At 41.1% G+C, this 22,204-nt stretch overlaps 18 non-coding genes across 18 annotated transcripts; 13 read left to right on the top strand and 5 right to left on the bottom strand.

Moving 5' to 3' along the window:
* Nucleotides 1-60: 60 nt before the first annotated feature.
* trnah-gug (transfer RNA histidin (anticodon GUG)) lies at nt 61-132 on the bottom strand. Its single transcript has one exon. It is a non-coding gene; the product is annotated as a tRNA-His (tRNA).
* A 932-nt stretch (nt 133-1,064) lies between these two features.
* Nucleotides 1,065-1,136, top strand: trnae-uuc (transfer RNA glutamic acid (anticodon UUC)). The gene has a single exon. It is a non-coding gene; the product is annotated as a tRNA-Glu (tRNA).
* A 1,669-nt stretch (nt 1,137-2,805) lies between these two features.
* trnae-uuc (transfer RNA glutamic acid (anticodon UUC)) lies at nt 2,806-2,877 on the top strand. The gene has a single exon. It is a non-coding gene; the product is annotated as a tRNA-Glu (tRNA).
* A 662-nt stretch (nt 2,878-3,539) lies between these two features.
* On the bottom strand, nt 3,540-3,611 carry trnah-gug (transfer RNA histidin (anticodon GUG)). Its single transcript has one exon. It is a non-coding gene; the product is annotated as a tRNA-His (tRNA).
* A 932-nt stretch (nt 3,612-4,543) lies between these two features.
* Nucleotides 4,544-4,615, top strand: trnae-uuc (transfer RNA glutamic acid (anticodon UUC)). The gene has a single exon. It is a non-coding gene; the product is annotated as a tRNA-Glu (tRNA).
* A 1,669-nt stretch (nt 4,616-6,284) lies between these two features.
* On the top strand, nt 6,285-6,356 carry trnae-uuc (transfer RNA glutamic acid (anticodon UUC)). The gene has a single exon. It is a non-coding gene; the product is annotated as a tRNA-Glu (tRNA).
* A 1,666-nt stretch (nt 6,357-8,022) lies between these two features.
* Nucleotides 8,023-8,094, top strand: trnae-uuc (transfer RNA glutamic acid (anticodon UUC)). The gene has a single exon. It is a non-coding gene; the product is annotated as a tRNA-Glu (tRNA).
* Nucleotides 8,095-8,757: 663 nt separating this feature from the next.
* trnah-gug (transfer RNA histidin (anticodon GUG)) lies at nt 8,758-8,829 on the bottom strand. The gene has a single exon. It is a non-coding gene; the product is annotated as a tRNA-His (tRNA).
* A 932-nt stretch (nt 8,830-9,761) lies between these two features.
* Nucleotides 9,762-9,833, top strand: trnae-uuc (transfer RNA glutamic acid (anticodon UUC)). The gene has a single exon. It is a non-coding gene; the product is annotated as a tRNA-Glu (tRNA).
* Nucleotides 9,834-11,499: 1,666 nt separating this feature from the next.
* On the top strand, nt 11,500-11,571 carry trnae-uuc (transfer RNA glutamic acid (anticodon UUC)). Its single transcript has one exon. It is a non-coding gene; the product is annotated as a tRNA-Glu (tRNA).
* A 663-nt stretch (nt 11,572-12,234) lies between these two features.
* On the bottom strand, nt 12,235-12,306 carry trnah-gug (transfer RNA histidin (anticodon GUG)). The gene has a single exon. It is a non-coding gene; the product is annotated as a tRNA-His (tRNA).
* Nucleotides 12,307-13,238: 932 nt separating this feature from the next.
* On the top strand, nt 13,239-13,310 carry trnae-uuc (transfer RNA glutamic acid (anticodon UUC)). The gene has a single exon. It is a non-coding gene; the product is annotated as a tRNA-Glu (tRNA).
* A 1,669-nt stretch (nt 13,311-14,979) lies between these two features.
* trnae-uuc (transfer RNA glutamic acid (anticodon UUC)) lies at nt 14,980-15,051 on the top strand. Its single transcript has one exon. It is a non-coding gene; the product is annotated as a tRNA-Glu (tRNA).
* A 1,669-nt stretch (nt 15,052-16,720) lies between these two features.
* On the top strand, nt 16,721-16,792 carry trnae-uuc (transfer RNA glutamic acid (anticodon UUC)). The gene has a single exon. It is a non-coding gene; the product is annotated as a tRNA-Glu (tRNA).
* A 663-nt stretch (nt 16,793-17,455) lies between these two features.
* Nucleotides 17,456-17,527, bottom strand: trnah-gug (transfer RNA histidin (anticodon GUG)). Its single transcript has one exon. It is a non-coding gene; the product is annotated as a tRNA-His (tRNA).
* A 932-nt stretch (nt 17,528-18,459) lies between these two features.
* Nucleotides 18,460-18,531, top strand: trnae-uuc (transfer RNA glutamic acid (anticodon UUC)). The gene has a single exon. It is a non-coding gene; the product is annotated as a tRNA-Glu (tRNA).
* A 1,667-nt stretch (nt 18,532-20,198) lies between these two features.
* Nucleotides 20,199-20,270, top strand: trnae-uuc (transfer RNA glutamic acid (anticodon UUC)). The gene has a single exon. It is a non-coding gene; the product is annotated as a tRNA-Glu (tRNA).
* Nucleotides 20,271-21,937: 1,667 nt separating this feature from the next.
* trnae-uuc (transfer RNA glutamic acid (anticodon UUC)) lies at nt 21,938-22,009 on the top strand. Its single transcript has one exon. It is a non-coding gene; the product is annotated as a tRNA-Glu (tRNA).
* The last annotated feature ends 195 nt before the right edge of the window (nt 22,010-22,204 follow it).

The raw sequence follows: 22,204 nt of genomic DNA, 5'->3' as shown, positions 1-22,204 counted from the left end.
CTGGACTGGGGGAAGTAATGCGTGTGGGTTTTTAATGTGTGTGTAAAATCTCAAAAGCTCTGCCGTGACCCGGATTCGAACCGGGGTTGCTGCGGCCACAACGCAGAGTACTGACCACTATACGATCACGGCTCACCACCGAGCAGGTAGGGGAACAGGCTCTTGCTTATTAGCACTATGCTAATTCTGTCAGACGATTGGCAAGCTGTACTGACGGAAACTTCTGTTCTTAACCGATATAACAGTCCTTATATGGTGCACACTACAGTTTAGTCACACTATAGACTACTCTTTCAAACCACTCTCAATCATCTTGGATCAGTGCTCTGTATTACAGTGTCTGTGGATATCTTCACACTTTTCTGATTTGGTTAGATTTGACTGACTCAAAAGTTTATTTCAACTTTTTTTAAACCCTTCAACTCTTAGTCTTCCTTGGAATCTTGTCTTACTCCATTGGTGAAGCTCATTAAAAGTATGTACCTACGTTTCTGGATTAAAGATTGGTATGGAGAACGTCTGTTGAAGAAAAAGACGAAGAAATCAAACTGCTTTAAACTCAGATGTATTTTACACTTTTACAAAACATCATCACAAAGGACAAAGTAAGCCCCATCACCACCACACTGAACTTCTCACTCCGGATCTGACTCTGTTTATTACTCCATGAGCAGTTAACATGCAGCTTACTTAACACAGATCATTCCTAAAGTAAATCACTCTGACTAACACTGATTTTAATAGCATTTTCCCCTTTTTCCAGCTGTCTCAAGCCACAATTCAGCTGGCATCCCTACATGAAACTCGTGAGTGCTTTGTAGGGCTTGTATATCCTAAGCAGTCATTTAGTTTAGAGCTGTCCTATTAAGTGGGACCCTTCTTTACTATAAAGAAAAGAAAATCTGTAAAACATCCACTAACACAACACATTTGATTTTCAGTAAAGTAGCGCAGCATGATGATTTACTGTTTTCAAAGAAGCACTAGAGAAAAATCCTACCATTAGGTAGTGGTCTTGAAATATCTGGAGAGAACCATGTCAATGAGCAGCTCCCTCTTGTCTGTCCCATGTGGTCTAGCGGTTAGGATTCCTGGTTTTCACCCAGGCGGCCCGGGTTCGACTCCCGGTATGGGAACAGTTTATTATGCACAATATCCATTAGAAACCAGCTTACTTATTTACTGTGATTACACACACTCAATGTCATGCTTGAGGTTTTAGTATTAAAACAAAAAACTCAACTAATGCTAGCTTATGGACCAGTCACAATTTGCCCAGTTTCAGGAGAATTTTACCTGCCTGACTGCATTGTGACCACTGTAAATTTGGTGGAGATGGGAAAATGCTATGGGGTTGTTTTCAGGAGTGGGCATAGACCCCTAAATTCAGGTCTGAATTACAACAGGAACCAAGCCCTCTGGTCTAAAACAAGTGGGTGACCTAACAAATGCTCTTCTAGATCAATGGGCAAATCCTCACATGAACACACTCCACCATCTTTCAGAAAGCCTTCCTAGAGCAGTGGAAGCTGTTGTAGCAATTAAGGGTTGAACAACTCCATATTAAAGCCGGAATGTTTGAATGGGATGTCATTGAAGCCCTCGTCAGTGTTATGTGCAGATGTCCCAATACTTTTGTCCCTGTGGTGTATTTGGAAGTATGATAAGCTTACTGAAATGTGGGGGGAGAGGCACATTTTGTGAGGGTTAAAGTGGATTTAATTTTCAACAGTAAGAGACTGGACTGGGGGAAGTAATGCGTGTGGGTTTTTAATGTGTGTGTAAAATCTCAAAAGCTCTGCCGTGACCCGGATTCGAACCGGGGTTGCTGCGGCCACAACGCAGAGTACTGACCACAATATATGATCACGGCTCACCACCGAGCAGGTAGGGGAACAGGCGCTTGCTTATTAGCACTATGCTAATTCTGTCAGACGATTGGCAAGCTGTACTGACGGAAACTTCTTTTCTTAACCGATATAACAGTCCTTATATGGTGCACACTACAGTTTAGTCACACTATAGACTACTCTTTCAAACCACTCTCAATCATCTTGGATCAGTGCTCTGTATTACAGTGTCTGTGGATATCTTCACACTTTTCTGATTTGGTTAGATTTGACTGACTCAAAAGTTTATTTCAACTTTTTTTAAACCCTTCAACTCTTAGTCTTCCTTGGACTCTTGTCTTACTCCACTGGTGAAGCTCATTAAAAGTATGTACCTACGTTTCTGGATTAAAGATTGGTATGGAGAACGTCTGTTGAAGAAAAAGACGAAGAAATCAAACTGCTTTAAACTCAGATGTATTTTACACTTTTACAAAACATCATCACAAAGGACAAAGTAAGCCCCATCACCACCACACTGAACTTCTCACTCCGGATCTGACTCTGTTTATTACTCCATGAGCAGTTAACATGCAGCTTACTTAACACAGATCATTCCTAAAGTAAATCACTCTGACTAACACTGATTTTAATAGCATTTTCCCCTTTTTCCAGCTGTCTCAAGCCACAATTCAGCTGGCATCCCTACATGAAACTCGTGAGTGCTTTGTAGGACTTGTATATCCTAAGCAGTCATTTAGTTTAGAGCTGTCCTATTAAGTGGGACCCTTCTTTACTACAAAGAAAAGAAAATCTGTAAAACATCCACTAACACAACACATTTGATTTTCAGTAAAGTAGCGCAGCATGATGATTTACTGTTTTCAAAGAAGCACTTGAGAAAAATCCTACCATTAGGTAGTGGTCTTGAAATATCTGGAGAGAACCATGTCAATGAGCAGCTCTCTCTTGTCTGTCCCATATGGTCTAGCGGTTAGGATTCCTGGTTTTCACCCAGGCGGCCCGGGTTCGACTCCCGGTATGGGAACAGTTTATTATGCACAATATCCATTAGAAACCAGCTTACTTATTTACTGTGATTACACACACTCAATGTCATGCTTGATGTTTTAGTATTAAAACAAAAAACTCAACTAATGCTAGCTTATGGACCAGTCACAATTTGCCCAGTTTCAGGAGAATTTTACCTGCCTGACTGCATTGTGACCACTGTAAATTTGGTGGAGATGGGAAAATGCTATGGGGTTGTTTTCAGGAGTGGGCATAGACCCCTAAATTCAGGTCTGAATTACAACAGGAACCAAGCCCTCTGGTCTAAAACAAGTGGGTGACCTAACAAATGCTCTTCTAGATCAATGGGCAAATCCTCACATGAACACACTCCACCATCTTTCAGAAAGCCTTCCTAGAGCAGTGGAAGCTGTTGTAGCAATTAAGGTTTGAACAACTCCATATTAAAGCCGGAATGTTTGAATGGGATGTCATTGAAGCCCTCGTCAGTGTTATGTGCAGATGTCCCAATACTTTTGTCCCTGTGGTGTATTTGGAAGTATGATAAGCTTACTGAAATGTGGGGGAGAGGCACATTTTGTGAGGGTTAAAGTGGATTTAATTTTCAACAGTAAGAGACTGGACTGGGGGAAGTAATGCGTGTGGGTTTTTAATGTGTGTGTAAAATCTCAAAAGCTCTGCCGTGACCCGGATTCGAACCGGGGTTGCTGCGGCCACAACGCAGAGTACTGACCACTATACGATCACGGCTCACCACCGAGCAGGTAGGGGAACAGGTGCTTGCTTATTAGCACTATGCTAATTCTGTCAGACGATTGGCAAGCTGTACTGACGGAAACTTCTGTTCTTAACCGATATAACAGTCCTTATATGGTGCACACTACAGTTTAGTCACACTATAGACTACTCTTTCAAACCACTCTCAATCATCTTGGATCAGTGCTCTGTATTACAGTGTCTGTGGATATCTTCACACTTTTCTGATTTGGTTAGATTTGACTGACTCAAAAGTTTATTTCAACTTTTTTTAAACCCTTCAACTCTTAGTCTTCCTTGGAATCTTGTCTTACTCCATTGGTGAAGCTCATTAAAAGTATGTACCTACGTTTCTGGATTAAAGATTGGTATGGAGAACGTCTGTTGAAGAAAAAGACGAAGAAATCAAACTGCTTTAAACTCAGATGTATTTTACACTTTTACAAAACATCATCACAAAGGACAAAGTAAGCCCCATCACCACCACACTGAACTTCTCACTCCGGATCTGACTCTGTTTATTACTCCATGAGCAGTTAACATGCAGCTTACTTAACACAGATCATTCCTAAAGTAAATCACTCTGACTAACACTGATTTTAATAGCATTTTCCCCTTTTTCCAGCTGTCTCAAGCCACAATTCAGCTGGCATCCCTACATGAAACTCGTGAGTGCTTTGTAGGGCTTGTATATCCTAAGCAGTCATTTAGTTTAGAGCTGTCCTATTAAGTGGGACCCTTCTTTACTATAAAGAAAAGAAAATCTGTAAAACATCCACTAACACAACACATTTGATTTTCAGTAAAGTAGCGCAGCATGATGATTTACTGTTTTCAAAGAAGCACTAGAGAAAAATCCTACCATTAGGTAGTGGTCTTGAAATATCTGGAGAGAACCATGTCAATGAGCAGCTCTCTCTTGTCTGTCCCATATGGTCTAGCGGTTAGGATTCCTGGTTTTCACCCAGGCGGCCCGGGTTCGACTCCCGGTATGGGAACAGTTTATTATGCACAATATCCATTAGAAACCAGCTTACTTATTTACTGTGATTACACACACTCAATGTCATGCTTGAGGTTTTAGTATTAAAACAAAAAACTCAACTAATGCTAGCTTATGGACCAGTCACAATTTGCCCAGTTTCAGGAGAATTTTACCTGCCTGACTGCATTGTGACCACTGTAAATTTGGTGGAGATGGGAAAATGCTATGGGGTTGTTTTCAGGAGTGGGCATAGACCCCTAAATTCAGGTCTGAATTACAACAGGAACCAAGCCCTCTGGTCTAAAACAAGTGGGTGACCTAACAAATGCTCTTCTAGATCAATGGGCAAATCCTCACATGAACACACTCCACCATCTTTCAGAAAGCCTTCCTAGAGCAGTGGAAGCTGTTGTAGCAATTAAGGGTTGAACAACTCCATATTAAAGCCGGAATGTTTGAATGGGATGTCATTGAAGCTCTAGTCAGTGTTATGTGCAGATGTCCCAATACTTTTGTCCCTGTGGTGTATTTGGAAGTATGATAAGCTTACTGAAATGTGGGGGGAGAGGCACATTTTGTGAGGGTTAAAGTGGATTTAATTTTCAACAGTAAGAGACTGGACTGGGGGAAGTAATGCGTGTGGGTTTTTAATGTGTGTGTAAAATCTCAAAAGCTCTGCCGTGACCCGGATTCGAACCAGGGTTGCTGCGGCCACAACGCAGAGTACTGACCACAATATATGATCACGGCTCACCACCGAGCAGGTAGGGGAACAGGCGCTTGCTTATTAGCACTATGCTAATTCTGTCAGACGATTGGCAAGCTGTACTGACGGAAACTTCTTTTCTTAACGGATATAACAGTCCTTATATGGTGCACACTACAGTTTAGTCACACTATAGACTACTCTTTCAAACCACTCTCAATCATCTTGGATCAGTGCTTTGTATTACAGTGTCTGTGGATATCTTCACACTTTTCTGATTTGGTTAGATTTGACTGACTCAAAAGTTTATTTCAACTTTTTTTAAACCCTTCAACTCTTAGTCTTCCTTGGACTCTTGTCTTACTCCATTGGTGAAGCTCATTAAAAGTATGTACCTACGTTTCTGGATTAAAGATTGGTATGGAGAACGTCTGTTGAAGAAAAAGACGAAGAAATCAAACTGCTTTAAACTCAGATGTATTTTACACTTTTACAAAACATCATCACAAAGGACAAAGTAAGCCCCATCACCACCACACTGAACTTCTCACTCCGGATCTGACTCTGTTTATTACTCCATGAGCAGTTAACATGCAGCTTACTTAACACAGATCATTCCTAAAGTAAATCACTCTGACTAACACTGATTTTAATAGCATTTTCCCCTTTTTCCAGCTGTCTCAAGCCACAATTCAGCTGGCATCCCTACATGAAACTCGTGAGTGCTTTGTAGGGCTTGTATATCCTAAGCAGTCATTTAGTTTAGAGCTGTCCTATTAAGTGGGACCCTTCTTTACTATAAAGAAAAGAAAATCTGTAAAACATCCACTAACACAACACATTTGATTTTCAGTAAAGTAGCGCAGCATGATGATTTACTGTTTTCAAAGAAGCACTAGAGAAAAATCCTACCATTAGGTAGTGGTCTTGAAATATCTGGAGAGAACCATGTCAATGAGCAGCTCTCTCTTGTCTGTCCCATATGGTCTAGCGGTTAGGATTCCTGGTTTTCACCCAGGCGGCCCGGGTTCGACTCCCGGTATGGGAACAGTTTATTATGCACAATATCCATTAGAAACCAGCTTACTTATTTACTGTGATTACACACACTCAATGTCATGCTTGAGGTTTTAGTATTAAAACAAAAAACTCAACTAATGCTAGCTTATGGACCAGTCACAATTTGCCCAGTTTCAGGAGAATTTTACCTGCCTGACTGCATTGTGACCACTGTAAATTTGGTGGAGATGGGAAAATGCTATGGGGTTGTTTTCAGGAGTGGGCATAGACCCCTAAATTCAGGTCTGAATTACAACAGGAACCAAGCCCTCTGGTCTAAAACAAGTGGGTGACCTAACAAATGCTCTTCTAGATCAATGGGCAAATCCTCACATGAACACACTCCACCATCTTTCAGAAAGCCTTCCTAGAGCAGTGGAAGCTGTTGTAGCAATTAAGGGTTGAACAACTCCATATTAAAGCCGGAATGTTTGAATGGGATGTCATTGAAGCCCTCGTCAGTGTTATGTGCAGATGTCCCAATACTTTTGTCCCTGTGGTGTATTTGGAAGTATGATAAGCTTACTGAAATGTGGGGGGAGAGGCACATTTTGTGAGGGTTAAAGTGGATTTAATTTTCAACAGTAAGAGACTGGACTGGGGGAAGTAATGCGTGTGGGTTTTCATGTGTGTGTAAAATCTCAAAAGCTCTGCCGTGACCCAGATTCGAACCGGGGTTGCTGCTGTCACAACGCAGAGTACTGACCACTATACGATCACGGCTCACCACCGAGCAGGTAGGGGAACAGGCGCTTGCTTATTAGCACTATGCTAATTCTGTCAGACGATTGGCAAGCTGTACTGATGGAAACTTCTGTTCTTAACCGATATAACAGTCCTTATATGGTGCACACTACAGTTTAGTCACACTATAGACTACTCTTTCAAACCACTCTCAATCATCTTGGATCAGTGCTCTGTATTACAGTGTCTGTGGATATCTTCACACTTTTCTGATTTGGTTAGATTTGACTGACTCAAAAGTTTATTTCAACTTTTTTTAAACCCTTCAACTCTTAGTCTTCCTTGGAATCTTGTCTTACTCCATTGGTGAAGCTCATTAAAAGTATGTACCTACGTTTCTGGATTAAAGATTGGTATGGAGAACGTCTGTTGAAGAAAAAGACGAAGAAATCAAACTGCTTTAAACTCAGATGTATTTTACACTTTTACAAAACATCATCACAAAGGACAAAGTAAGCCCCATCACCACCACACTGAACTTCTCACTCCGGATCTGACTCTGTTTATTACTCCATGAGCAGTTAACATGCAGCTTACTTAACACAGATCATTCCTAAAGTAAATCACTCTGACTAACACTGATTTTAATAGCATTTTCCCCTTTTTCCAGCTGTCTCAAGCCACAATTCAGCTGGCATCCCTACATGAAACTCGTGAGTGCTTTGTAGGGCTTGTATATCCTAAGCAGTCATTTAGTTTAGAGCTGTCCTATTAAGTGGGACCCTTCTTTACTATAAAGAAAAGAAAATCTGTAAAACATCCACTAACACAACACATTTGATTTTCAGTAAAGTAGCGCAGCATGATGATTTACTGTTTTCAAAGAAGCACTTGAGAAAAATCCTACCATTAGGTAGTGGTCTTGAAATATCTGGAGAGAACCATGTCAATGAGCAGCTCTCTCTTTTCTGTCCCATGTGGTCTAGCGGTTAGGATTCCTCGTTTTCACCCAGGCGGCCCGGGTTCGACTCCCGGTATGGGAACAGTTTATTATGCACAATATCCATTAGAAACCAGCTTACTTATTTACTGTGATTACACACACTCAATGTCATGCTTGAGGTTTTAGTATTAAAACAAAAAACTCAACTAATGCTAGCTTATGGACCAGTCACAATTTGCCCAGTTTCAGGAGAATTTTACCTGCCTGACTGCATTGTGACCACTGTAAATTTGGTGGAGATGGGAAAATGCTATGGGGTTGTTTTCAGGAGTGGGCATAGACCCCTAAATTCAGGTCTGAATTACAACAGGAACCAAGCCCTCTGGTCTAAAACAAGTGGGTGACCTAACAAATGCTCTTCTAGATCAATGGGCAAATCCTCACATGAACACACTCCACCATCTTTCAGAAAGCCTTCCTAGAGCAGTGGAAGCTGTTGTAGCAATTAAGGGTTGAACAACTCCATATTAAAGCCGGAATGTTTGAATGGGATGTCATTGAAGCCCTCGTCAGTGTTATGTGCAGATGTCCCAATACTTTTGTCCCTGTGGTGTATTTGGAAGTATGATAAGCTTACTGAAATGTGGGGGGAGAGGCACATTTTGTGAGGGTTAAAGTGGATTTAATTTTCAACAGTAAGAGACTGGACTGGGGGAAGTAATGCGTGTGGGTTTTTAATGTGTGTGTAAAATCTCAAAAGCTCTGCCGTGACCCGGATTCGAACCGGGGTTGCTGCGGCCACAACGCAGAGTACTGACCACTATACGATCACGGCTCACCACCGAGCAGGTAGGGGAACAGGCGCTTGCTTATTAGCACTATGCTAATTCTGTCAGACGATTGGCAAGCTGTACTGATGGAAACTTCTGTTCTTAACCGATATAACAGTCCTTATATGGTGCACACTACAGTTTAGTCACACTATAGACTACTCTTTCAAACCACTCTCAATCATCTTGGATCAGTGCTCTGTATTACAGTGTCTGTGGATATCTTCACACTTTTCTGATTTGGTTAGATTTGACTGACTCAAAAGTTTATTTCAACTTTTTTTAAACCCTTTAACTCTTAGTCTTCCTTGGAATCTTGTCTTACTCCATTGGTGAAGCTCATTAAAAGTATGTACCTACGTTTCTGGATTAAAGATTGGTATGGAGAACGTCTGTTGAAGAAAAAGACGAAGAAATCAAACTGCTTTAAACTCAGATGTATTTTACACTTTTACAAAACATCATCACAAAGGACAAAGTAAGCCCCATCACCACCACACTGAACTTCTCACTCCGGATCTGACTCTGTTTATTACTCCATGAGCAGTTAACATGCAGCTTACTTAACACAGATCATTCCTAAAGTAAATCACTCTGACTAACACTGATTTTAATAGCATTTTCCCCTTTTTCCAGCTGTCTCAAGCCACAATTCAGCTGGCATCCCTACATGAAACTCGTGAGTGCTTTGTAGGGCTTGTATATCCTAAGCAGTCATTTAGTTTAGAGCTGTCCTATTAAGTGGGACCCTTCTTTACTATAAAGAAAAGAAAATCTGTAAAACATCCACTAACACAACACATTTGATTTTCAGTAAAGTAGCGCAGCATGATGATTTACTGTTTTCAAAGAAGCACTAGAGAAAAATCCTACCATTAGGTAGTGGTCTTGAAATATCTGGAGAGAACCATGTCAATGAGCAGCTCTCTCTTGTCTGTCCCATATGGTCTAGCGGTTAGGATTCCTGGTTTTCACCCAGGCGGCCCGGGTTCGACTCCCGGTATGGGAACAGTTTATTATGCACAATATCCATTAGAAACCAGCTTACTTATTTACTGTGATTACACACACTCAATGTCATGCTTGAGGTTTTAGTATTAAAACAAAAAACTCAACTAATGCTAGCTTATGGACCAGTCACAATTTGCCCAGTTTCAGGAGAATTTTACCTGCCTGACTGCATTGTGACCACTGTAAATTTGGTGGAGATGGGAAAATGCTATGGGGTTGTTTTCAGGAGTGGGCATAGACCCCTAAATTCAGGTCTGAATTACAACAGGAACCAAGCCCTCTGGTCTAAAACAAGTGGGTGACCTAACAAATGCTCTTCTAGATCAATGGGCAAATCCTCACATGAACACACTCCACCATCTTTCAGAAAGCCTTCCTAGAGCAGTGGAAGCTGTTGTAGCAATTAAGGTTTGAACAACTCCATATTAAAGCCGGAATGTTTGAATGGGATGTCATTGAAGCCCTCGTCAGTGTTATGTGCAGATGTCCCAATACTTTTGTCCCTGTGGTGTATTTGGAAGTATGATAAGCTTACTGAAATGTGGGGGAGAGGCACATTTTGTGAGGGTTAAAGTGGATTTAATTTTCAACAGTAAGAGACTGGACTGGGGGAAGTAATGCGTGTGGGTTTTTAATGTGTGTGTAAAATCTCAAAAGCTCTGCCGTGACCCGGATTCGAACCGGGGTTGCTGCGGCCACAACGCAGAGTACAGACCACTATACGATCACGGCTCACCACCGAGCAGGTAGGGGAACAAGCCCTTGCTTATTAGCACTATGCTAATTCTGTCAGACGATTGGCAAGCTGTACTGACGGAAACTTCTGTTCTTAACCGATATAACAGTCCTTATATGGTGCACACTACAGTTTAGTCACACTATAGACTACTCTTTCAAACCACTCTCAATCATCTTGGATCAGTGCTCTGTATTACAGTGTCTGTGGATATCTTCACACTTTTCTGATTTGGTTAGATTTGACTGACTCAGAAGTTTATTTCAACTTTTTTTAAACCCTTCAACTCTTAGTCTTCCTTGGAATCTTGTCTTACTCCATTGGTGAAGCTCATTAAAAGTATGTACCTACGTTTCTGGATTAAAGATTGGTATGGAGAACGTCTGTTGAAGAAAAAGACGAAGAAATCAAACTGCTTTAAACTCAGATGTATTTTACACTTTTACAAAACATCATCACAAAGGACAAAGTAAGCCCCATCACCACCACACTGAACTTCTCACTCCGGATCTGACTCTGTTTATTACTCCATGAGCAGTTAACATGCAGCTTACTTAACACAGATCATTCCTAAAGTAAATCACTCTGACTAACACTGATTTTAATAGCATTTTCCCCTTTTTCCAGCTGTCTCAAGCCACAATTCAGCTGGCATCCCTACATGAAACTCGTGAGTGCTTTGTAGGGCTTGTATATCCTAAGCAGTCATTTAGTTTAGAGCTGTCCTATTAAGTGGGACCCTTCTTTACTATAAAGAAAAGAAAATCTGTAAAACATCCACTAACACAACACATTTGATTTTCAGTAAAGTAGCGCAGCATGATGATTTACTGTTTTCAAAGAAGCACTAGAGAAAAATCCTACCATTAGGTAGTGGTCTTGAAATATCTGGAGAGAACCATGTCAATGAGCAGCTCTCTCTTGTCTGTCCCATATGGTCTAGCGGTTAGGATTCCTGGTTTTCACCCAGGCGGCCCGGGTTCGACTCCCGGTATGGGAACAGTTTATTATGCACAATATCCATTAGAAACCAGCTTACTTATTTACTGTGATTACACACACTCAATGTCATGCTTGAGGTTTTAGTATTAAAACAAAAAACTCAACTAATGCTAGCTTATGGACCAGTCACAATTTGCCCAGTTTCAGGAGAATTTTACCTGCCTGACTGCATTGTGACCACTGTAAATTTGGTGGAGATGGGAAAATGCTATGGGGTTGTTTTCAGGAGTGGGCATAGACCCCTAAATTCAGGTCTGAATTACAACAGGAACCAAGCCCTCTGGTCTAAAACAAGTGGGTGACCTAACAAATGCTCTTCTAGATCAATGGGCAAATCCTCACATGAACACACTCCACCATCTTTCAGAAAGCCTTCCTAGAGCAGTGGAAGCTGTTGTAGCAATTAAGGGTTGAACAACTCCATATTAAAGCCGGAATGTTTGAATGGGATGTCATTGAAGCCCTCGTCAGTGTTATGTGCAGATGTCCCAATACTTTTGTCCCTGTGGTGTATTTGGAAGTATGATAAGCTTACTGAAATGTGGGGGGAGAGGCACATTTTGTGAGGGTTAAAGTGGATTTAATTTTCAACAGTAAGAGACTGGACTGGGGGAAGTAATGCGTGTGGGTTTTTAATGTGTGTGTAAAATCTCAAAAGCTCTGCCGTGACCCGGATTCGAACCGGGGTTGCTGCGGCCACAACGCAGAGTACTGACCACTATACGATCACGGCTCACCACCGAGCAGGTAGGGGAACAGGTGCTTGCTTATTAGCACTATGCTAATTCTGTCAGACGATTGGCAAGCTGTACTGACGGAAACTTCTGTTCTTAACCGATATAACAGTCCTTATATGGTGCACACTACAGTTTAGTCACACTATAGACTACTCTTTCAAACCACTCTCAATCATCTTGGATCAGTGCTCTGTATTACAGTGTCTGTGGATATCTTCACACTTTTCTGATTTGGTTAGATTTGACTGACTCAAAAGTTTATTTCAACTTTTTTTAAACCCTTCAACTCTTAGTCTTCCTTGGAATCTTGTCTTACTCCATTGGTGAAGCTCATTAAAAGTATGTACCTACGTTTCTGGATTAAAGATTGGTATGGAGAACGTCTGTTGAAGAAAAAGACGAAGAAATCAAACTGCTTTAAACTCAGATGTATTTTACACTTTTACAAAACATCATCACAAAGGACAAAGTAAGCCCCATCACCACCACACTGAACTTCTCACTCCGGATCTGACTCTGTTTATTACTCCATGAGCAGTTAACATGCAGCTTACTTAACACAGATCATTCCTAAAGTAAATCACTCTGACTAACACTGATTTTAATAGCATTTTCCCCTTTTTCCAGCTGTCTCAAGCCACAATTCAGCTGGCATCCCTACATGAAACTCGTGAGTGCTTTGTAGGGCTTGTATATCCTAAGCAGTCATTTAGTTTAGAGCTGTCCTATTAAGTGGGACCCTTCTTTACTATAAAGAAAAGAAAATCTGTAAAACATCCACTAACACAACACATTTGATTTTCAGTAAAGTAGCGCAGCATGATGATTTACTGTTTTCAAAGAAGCACTAGAGAAAAATCCTACCATTAGGTAGTGGTCTTGAAATATCTGGAGAGAACCATGTCAATGAGCAGCTCTCTCTTGTCTGTCCCATATGGTCTAGCGGTTAGGATTCCTGGTTTTCACCCAGGCGGCCCGGGTTCGACTCCCGGTATGGGAACAGTTTATTATGCACAATATCCATTAGAAACCAGCTTACTTATTTACTGTGATTACACACACTCAATGTCATGCTTGAGGTTTTAGTATTAAAACAAAAAACTCAACTAATGCTAGCTTATGGACCAGTCACAATTTGCCCAGTTTCAGGAGAATTTTACCTGCCTGACTGCATTGTGACCACTGTAAATTTGGTGGAGATGGGAAAATGCTATGGGGTTGTTTTCAGGAGTGGGCATAGACCCCTAAATTCAGGTCTGAATTACAACAGGAACCAAGCCCTCTGGTCTAAAACAAGTGGGTGACCTAACAAATGCTCTTCTAGATCAATGGGCAAATCCTCACATGAACACACTCCACCATCTTTCAGAAAGCCTTCCTAGAGCAGTGGAAGCTGTTGTAGCAATTAAGGGTTGAACAACTCCATATTAAAGCCGGAATGTTTGAATGGGATGTCATTGAAGCCCTCGTCAGTGTTATGTGCAGATGTCCCAATACTTTTGTCCCTGTGGTGTATTTGGAAGTATGATAAGCTTACTGAAATGTGGGGGGAGAGGCACATTTTGTGAGGGTTAAAGTGGATTTAATTTTCAACAGTAAGAGACTGGACTGGGGGAAGTAATGCGTGTGGGTTTTTAATGTGTGTGTAAAATCTCAAAAGCTCTGCCGTGACCCGGATTCGAACCGGGGTTGCTGCGGCCACAACGCAGAGTACTGACCACAACATATGATCACGGCTCACCACCGAGCAGGTAGGGGAACAGGCGCTTGCTTATTAGCACTATGCTAATTCTGTCAGACGATTGGCAAGCTGTACTGACGGAAACTTCTTTTCTTAACCGATATAACAGTCCTTATATGGTGCACACTACAGTTTAGTCACACTATAGACTACTCTTTCAAACCACTCTCAATCATCTTGGATCAGTGCTTTGTATTACAGTGTCTGTGGATATCTTCACACTTTTCTGATTTGGTTAGATTTGACTGACTCAAAAGTTTATTTCAACTTTTTTTAAACCCTTCAACTCTTAGTCTTCCTTGGAATCTTGTCTTACTCCATTGGTGAAGCTCATTAAAAGTATGTACCTACGTTTCTGGATTAAAGATTGGTATGGAGAACGTCTGTTGAAGAAAAAGACGAAGAAATCAAACTGCTTTAAACTCAGATGTATTTTACACTTTTACAAAACATCATCACAAAGGACAAAGTAAGCCCCATCACCACCACACTGAACTTCTCACTCCGGATCTGACTCTGTTTATTACTCCATGAGCAGTTAACATGCAGCTTACTTAACACAGATCATTCCTAAAGTAAATCACTCTGACTAACACTGATTTTAATAGCATTTTCCCCTTTTTCCAGCTGTCTCAAGCCACAATTCAGCTGGCATCCCTACATGAAACTCGTGAGTGCTTTGTAGGGCTTGTATATCCTAAGCAGTCATTTAGTTTAGAGCTGTCCTATTAAGTGGGACCCTTCTTTACTATAAAGAAAAGAAAATCTGTAAAACATCCACTAACACAACACATTTGATTTTCAGTAAAGTAGCGCAGCATGATGATTTACTGTTTTCAAAGAAGCACTAGAGAAAAATCCTACCATTAGGTAGTGGTCTTGAAATATCTGGAGAGAACCATGTCAATGAGCAGCTCTCTCTTGTCTGTCCCATATGGTCTAGCGGTTAGGATTCCTGGTTTTCACCCAGGCGGCCCGGGTTCGACTCCCGGTATGGGAACAGTTTATTATGCACAATATCCATTAGAAACCAGCTTACTTATTTACTGTGATTACACACACTCAATGTCATGCTTGAGGTTTTAGTATTAAAACAAAAAACTCAACTAATGCTAGCTTATGGACCAGTCACAATTTGCCCAGTTTCAGGAGAATTTTACCTGCCTGACTGCATTGTGACCACTGTAAATTTGGTGGAGATGGGAAAATGCTATGGGGTTGTTTTCAGGAGTGGGCATAGACCCCTAAATTCAGGTCTGAATTACAACAGGAACCAAGCCCTCTGGTCTAAAACAAGTGGGTGACCTAACAAATGCTCTTCTAGATCAATGGGCAAATCCTCACATGAACACACTCCACCATCTTTCAGAAAGCCTTCCTAGAGCAGTGGAAGCTGTTGTAGCAATTAAGGGTTGAACAACTCCATATTAAAGCCGGAATGTTTGAATGGGATGTCATTGAAGCCCTCGTCAGTGTTATGTGCAGATGTCCCAATACTTTTGTCCCTGTGGTGTATTTGGAAGTATGATAAGCTTACTGAAATGTGGGGGGAGAGGCACATTTTGTGAGGGTTAAAGTGGATTTAATTTTCAACAGTAAGAGACTGGACTGGGGGAAGTAATGCGTGTGGGTTTTTAATGTGTGTGTAAAATCTCAAAAGCTCTGCCGTGACCCGGATTCGAACCGGGGTTGCTGCGGCCACAACGCAGAGTACTGACCACAACATATGATCACGGCTCACCACCGAGCAGGTAGGGGAACAGGCGCTTGCTTATTAGCACTATGCTAATTCTGTCAGACGATTGGCAAGCTGTACTGACGGAAACTTCTTTTCTTAACCGATATAACAGTCCTTATATGGTGCACACTACAGTTTAGTCACACTATAGACTACTCTTTCAAACCACTCTCAATCATCTTGGATCAGTGCTTTGTATTACAGTGTCTGTGGATATCTTCACACTTTTCTGATTTGGTTAGATTTGACTGACTCAAAAGTTTATTTCAACTTTTTTTAAACCCTTCAACTCTTAGTCTTCCTTGGAATCTTGTCTTACTCCATTGGTGAAGCTCATTAAAAGTATGTACCTACGTTTCTGGATTAAAGATTGGTATGGAGAACGTCTGTTGAAGAAAAAGAAGAAGAAATCAAACTGCTTTAAACTCAGATGTATTTTACACTTTTACAAAACATCATCACAAAGGACAAAGTAAGCCCCATCACCACCACACTGAACTTCTCACTCCGGATCTGACTCTGTTTATTACTCCATGAGCAGTTAACATGCAGCTTACTTAACACAGATCATTCCTAAAGTAAATCACTCTGACTAACACTGATTTTAATAGCATTTTCCCCTTTTTCCAGCTGTCTCAAGCCACAATTCAGCTGGCATCCCTACATGAAACTCGTGAGTGCTTTGTAGGGCTTGTATATCCTAAGCAGTCATTTAGTTTAGAGCTGTCCTATTAAGTGGGACCCTTCTTTACTATAAAGAAAAGAAAATCTGTAAAACATCCACTAACACAACACATTTGATTTTCAGTAAAGTAGCGCAGCATGATGATTTACTGTTTTCAAAGAAGCACTTGAGAAAAATCCTACCATTAGGTAGTGGTCTTGAAATATCTGGAGAGAACCATGTCAATGAGCAGCTCTCTCTTTTCTGTCCCATGTGGTCTAGCGGTTAGGATTCCTGGCTTTCACCCAGGCGGCCCGGGTTCGACTCCCGGTATGGGAACAGTTTATTATGCACAATATCCATTAGAAACCAGCTTACTTATTTACTGTGATTACACACACTCAATGTCATGCTTGAGGTTTTAGTATTAAAACAAAAAACTCAACTAATGCTAGCTTATGGACCAGTCACAATTTGCCCAGTTTCAGGAGAATTTTACCTGCCTGACTGCATTGTGACCACTGTAAATTTGGTGGAGATGGGAAAATGCTATGGGGTTGTTTTCAGGAGTGGGCATAGACCCCTAAATTCAGGTCTGAATTACAACAGGAACCAAGCCCTCTGGTCTAAAACAAGTGGGTGACCTAACAAATGCTCTTCTAGATCAATGGGCAAATCCTCACATGAACACACTCCACCATCTTTCAGAAAGCCTTCCTAGAGCAGTGGAAGCTGTTGTAGCAATTAAGGGTTGAACAACTCCATATTAAAGCCGGAATGTTTGAATGGGATGTCATTGAAGCCCTAGTCAGTGTTATGTGCAGATGTCCCAATACTTTTGTCCCTGTGGTGTATTTGGAAGTATGATAAGCTTACTGAAATGTGGGGGGAGAGGCACATTTTGTGAGGGTTAAAGTGGATTTAATTTTCAACAGTAAGAGACTGGACTGGGGGAAGTAATGCGTGTGGGTTTTTAATGTGTGTGTAAAATCTCAAAAGCTCTGCCGTGACCCGGATTCGAACCGGGGTTGCTGCGGCCACAACGCAGAGTACTGACCACTATACGATCACGGCTCACCACCGAGCAGGTAGGGGAACAGGCGCTTGCTTATTAGCACTATGCTAATTCTGTCAGACGATTGGCAAGCTGTACTGATGGAAACTTCTGTTCTTAACCGATATAACAGTCCTTATATGGTGCACACTACAGTTTAGTCACACTATAGACTACTCTTTCAAACCACTCTCAATCATCTTGGATCAGTGCTCTGTATTACAGTGTCTGTGGATATCTTCACACTTTTCTGATTTGGTTAGATTTGACTGACTCAAAAGTTTATTTCAACTTTTTTTAAACCCTTCAACTCTTAGTCTTCCTTGGAATCTTGTCTTACTCCATTGGTGAAGCTCATTAAAAGTATGTACCTACGTTTCTGGATTAAAGATTGGTATGGAGAACGTCTGTTGAAGAAAAAGACGAAGAAATCAAACTGCTTTAAACTCAGATGTATTTTACACTTTTACAAAACATCATCACAAAGGACAAAGTAAGCCCCATCACCACCACACTGAACTTCTCACTCCGGATCTGACTCTGTTTATTACTCCATGAGCAGTTAACATGCAGCTTACTTAACACAGATCATTCCTAAAGTAAATCACTCTGACTAACACTGATTTTAATAGCATTTCCCCCTTTTTCCAGCTGTCTCAAGCCACAATTCAGCTGGCATCCCTACATGAAACTCGTGAGTGCTTTGTAGGGCTTGTATATCCTAAGCAGTCATTTAGTTTAGAGCTGTCCTATTAAGTGGGACCCTTCTTTACTATAAAGAAAAGAAAATCTGTAAAACATCCACTAACACAACACATTTGATTTTCAGTAAAGTAGCGCAGCATGATGATTTACTGTTTTCAAAGAAGCACTAGAGAAAAATCCTACCATTAGGTAGTGGTCTTGAAATATCTGGAGAGAACCATGTCAATGAGCAGCTCTCTCTTGTCTGTCCCATATGGTCTAGCGGTTAGGATTCCTGGTTTTCACCCAGGCGGCCCGGGTTCGACTCCCGGTATGGGAACAGTTTATTATGCACAATATCCATTAGAAACCAGCTTACTTATTTACTGTGATTACACACACTCAATGTCATGCTTGATGTTTTAGTATTAAAACAAAAAACTCAACTAATGCTAGCTTATGGACCAGTCACAATTTGCCCAGTTTCAGGAGAATTTTACCTGCCTGACTGCATTGTGACCACTGTAAATTTGGTGGAGATGGGAAAATGCTATGGGGTTGTTTTCAGGAGTGGGCATAGACCCCTAAATTCAGGTCTGAATTACAACAGGAACCAAGCCCTCTGGTCTAAAACAAGTGGGTGACCTAACAAATGCTCTTCTAGATCAATGGGCAAATCCTCACATGAACACACTCCACCATCTTTCAGAAAGCCTTCCTAGAGCAGTGGAAGCTGTTGTAGCAATTAAGGGTTGAACAACTCCATATTAAAGCCGGAATGTTTGAATGGGATGTCATTGAAGCCCTCGTCAGTGTTATGTGCAGATGTCCCAATACTTTTGTCCCTGTGGTGTATTTGGAAGTATGATAAGCTTACTGAAATGTGGGGGGAGAGGCACATTTTGTGAGGGTTAAAGTGGATTTAATTTTCAACAGTAAGAGACTGGACTGGGGGAAGTAATGCGTGTGGGTTTTTAATGTGTGTGTAAAATCTCAAAAGCTCTGCCGTGACCCGGATTCAAACCGGGGTTGCTGCGGCCACAACACAGAGTACTGACCACTATACGATCACGGCTCACCACCGAGCAGGTAGGGGAACAGGTGCTTGCTTATTAGCACTATGCTAATTCTGTCAGACGATTGGCAAGCTGTACTGACGGAAACTTCTGTTCTTAACCGATATAACAGTCCTTATATGGTGCACACTACAGTTTAGTCACACTGTAGACTACTCTTTCAAACCACTCTCAATCATCTTGGATCAGTGCTCTGTATTACAGTGTCTGTGGATATCTTCACACTTTTCTGATTTGGTTAGATTTGACTGACTCAAAAGTTTATTTCAACTTTTTTTAAACCCTTCAACTCTTAGTCTTCCTTGGAATCTTGTCTTACTCCATTGGTGAAGCTCATTAAAAGTATGTACCTACGTTTCTGGATTAAAGATTGGTATGGAGAACGTCTGTTGAAGAAAAAGACGAAGAAATCAAACTGCTTTAAACTCAGATGTATTTTACACTTTTACAAAACATCATCACAAAGGACAAAGTAAGCCCCATCACCACCACACTGAACTTCTCACTCCGGATCTGACTCTGTTTATTACTCCATGAGCAGTTAACATGCAGCTTACTTAACACAGATCATTCCTAAAGTAAATCACTCTGACTAACACTGATTTTAATAGCATTTTCCCCTTTTTCCAGCTGTCTCAAGCCACAATTCAGCTGGCATCCCTACATGAAACTCGTGAGTGCTTTGTAGGGCTTGTATATCCTAAGCAGTCATTTAGTTTAGAGCTGTCCTATTAAGTGGGACCCTTCTTTACTATAAAGAAAAGAAAATCTGTAAAACATCCACTAACACAACACATTTGATTTTCAGTAAAGTAGCGCAGCATGATGATTTACTGTTTTCAAAGAAGCACTAGAGAAAAATCCTACCATTAGGTAGTGGTCTTGAAATATCTGGAGAGAACCATGTCAATGAGCAGCTCTCTCTTGTCTGTCCCATATGGTCTAGCGGTTAGGATTCCTGGTTTTCACCCAGGCGGCCCGGGTTCGACTCCCGGTATGGGAACAGTTTATTATGCACAATATCCATTAGAAACCAGCTTACTTATTTACTGTGATTACACACACTCAATGTCATGCTTGATGTTTTAGTATTAAAACAAAAAACTCAACTAATGCTAGCTTATGGACCAGTCACAATTTGCCCAGTTTCAGGAGAATTTTACCTGCCTGACTGCATTGTGACCACTGTAAATTTGGTGGAGATGGGAAAATGCTATGGGGTTGTTTTCAGGAGTGGGCATAGACCCCTAAATTCAGGTCTGAATTACAACAGGAACCAAGCCCTCTGGTCTAAAACAAGTGGGTGACCTAACAAATGCTCTTCTAGATCAATGGGCAAATCCTCACATGAACACACTCCACCATCTTTCAGAAAGCCTTCCTAGAGCAGTGGAAGCTGTTGTAGCAATTAAGGTTTGAACAACTCCATATTAAAGCCGGAATGTTTGAATGGGATGTCATTGAAGCCCTCGTCAGTGTTATGTGCAGATGTCCCAATACTTTTGTCCCTGTGGTGTATTTGGAAGTATGATAAGCTTACTGAAATGTGGGGGGAGAGGCACATTTTGTGAGGGTTAAAGTGGATTTAATTTTCAACAGTAAGAGACTGGACTGGGGGAAGTAATGCGTGTGGGTTTTTAATGTGTGTGTAAAATCTCAAATGCTCTGCCGTGACCCGGATTCGAACCGGGGTTGCTGCGGCCACAACGCAGAGTACTGACCACTATACGATCACAGCTCACCACCGAGCAGGTAGGGGAACAGGTGCTTGCTTATTAGCACTATGCTAATTCTGTCAGACGATTGGCAAGCTGTACTGACGGAAACTTCTGTTCTTAACCGATATAACAGTCCTTATATGGTGCACACTACAGTTTAGTCACACTATAGACTACTCTTTCAAACCACTCTCAATCATCTTGGATCAGTGCTCTGTATTACAGTGTCTGTGGATATCTTCACACTTTTCTGATTTGGTTAGATTTGACTGACTCAAAAGTTTATTTCAACTTTTTTTAAACCCTTCAACTCTTAGTCTTCCTTGGAATCTTGTCTTACTCCATTGGTGAAGCTCATTAAAAGTATGTACCTACGTTTCTGGATTAAAGATTGGTATGGAGAACGTCTGTTGAAGAAAAAGACGAAGAAATCAAACTGCTTTAAACTCAGATGTATTTTACACTTTTACAAAACATCATCACAAAGGACAAAGTAAGCCCCATCACCACCACACTGAACTTCTCACTCCGGATCTGACTCTGTTTATTACTCCATGAGCAGTTAACATGCAGCTTACTTAACACAGATCATTCCTAAAGTAAATCACTCTGACTAACACTGATTTTAATAGCATTTCCCCCTTTTTCCAGCTGTCTCAAGCCACAATTCAGCTGGCATCCCTACATGAAACTCGTGAGTGCTTTGTAGGGCTTGTATATCCTAAGCAGTCATTTAGTTTAGAGCTGTCCTATTAAGTGGGACCCTTCTTTACTATAAAGAAAAGAAAATCTGTAAAACATCCACTAACACAACACATTTGATTTTCAGTAAAGTAGCGCAGCATGATGATTTACTGTTTTCAAAGAAGCACTAGAGAAAAATCCTACCATTAGGTAGTGGTCTTGAAATATCTGGAGAGAACCATGTCAATGAGCAGCTCTCTCTTGTCTGTCCCATATGGTCTAGCGGTTAGGATTCCTGGTTTTCACCCAGGCGGCCCGGGTTCGACTCCCGGTATGGGAACAGTTTATTATGCACAATATCCATTAGAAACCAGCTTACTTATTTACTGTGATTACACACACTCAATGTCATGCTTGATGTTTTAGTATTAAAACAAAAAACTCAACTAATGCTAGCTTATGGACCAGTCACAATTTGCCCAGTTTCAGGAGAATTTTACCTGCCTGACTGCATTGTGACCACTGTAAATTTGGT

The sequence above is a fragment of the Salminus brasiliensis genome, chromosome 1, assembly GCF_030463535.1.
Source record: "Salminus brasiliensis chromosome 1, fSalBra1.hap2, whole genome shotgun sequence".
In the NCBI taxonomy this organism is placed as follows: domain Eukaryota; kingdom Metazoa; phylum Chordata; class Actinopteri; order Characiformes; family Bryconidae; genus Salminus; species Salminus brasiliensis.
This window is presented reverse-complemented; position numbering and strand designations above follow the sequence as displayed.